The following is a 980-nucleotide window of genomic DNA, read 5'->3' on the forward strand; positions in this document are numbered from 1 at the left end:
GCAAGATGCACATGCCTATAAAGGCATATTATACAAAGAAAACAGCATTGTTCAATGATGTGAGCAAAGTTAGACATATGGACAAAAGTGAACATTGTACAGTTGTTTTGACAACCCTACAATGCTACTCAGTGGATTTCCTGTGAAGGAGACATTTAAAACTCACAGACCAGACTACAGACGTTTGCTCATTCAACATGGCTTCACTCAAATTAAGATAACACAAACCCAGGAAGCTTTTGTTGGTGACGTGGTGCCCTCTACTGTCTGAATGGAAATCTCAACCGGAGACACACCTGAGTGTTTTTAATCTACACAACATTGTACAGCACTGCACTATGAAAGAACAAGTTTTACACAAAGCACATGAAAACGTACGCTCTAAATAAAAACCAGTCACGTTTTATCTGAAATGCTTGTGATCTTTATGCTTAAGTAAGATGCCACTACTTGTCTAGATGTAATTACTAATATATTAGTAATATATACTATATATATTATACTATATATTATATTAGTTTATATATACTAATATATTTGCACTGAACTATCGGAATGGAATTTTTGTAGGGACCAGAGCTACAGTAACAGTGGATGAACTTAGCCTCTGCCTTTACTTCATTTTCTAGCTAAAGCCAAACTAATCAAGATAGTACTTTAATAATCAAATTTCAGAATGACTATCAAGATTAAAACCCATTACATTGGTTTCCCATTCCCTCTTTCTTTAACTCATAATTTAGTTTAAAACCAACTGTAAATTTACATTTAAAAGTATGAAAACCATCATTTTCATTCATGAGCTGCTGGAGAGGAGCTCTGCAGAGAGGGACCTGGGCGTCCTGGTGGACGACAGGTTGGCCATGAGCCAGCCAGTGTGCCCTCGTGGCCAAAAAGACCAATGGCATTCTGGGGTGCATTAAGAAGAGCGTGTCCAGCAGGTCGAGGGAGGTGATCCTCCCCCTCTACTCTGCCCTGGT

Source organism: Meleagris gallopavo, chromosome 2 (assembly GCF_000146605.3).
Source record: "Meleagris gallopavo isolate NT-WF06-2002-E0010 breed Aviagen turkey brand Nicholas breeding stock chromosome 2, Turkey_5.1, whole genome shotgun sequence".
Lineage (NCBI taxonomy): Eukaryota > Metazoa > Chordata > Aves > Galliformes > Phasianidae > Meleagris > Meleagris gallopavo.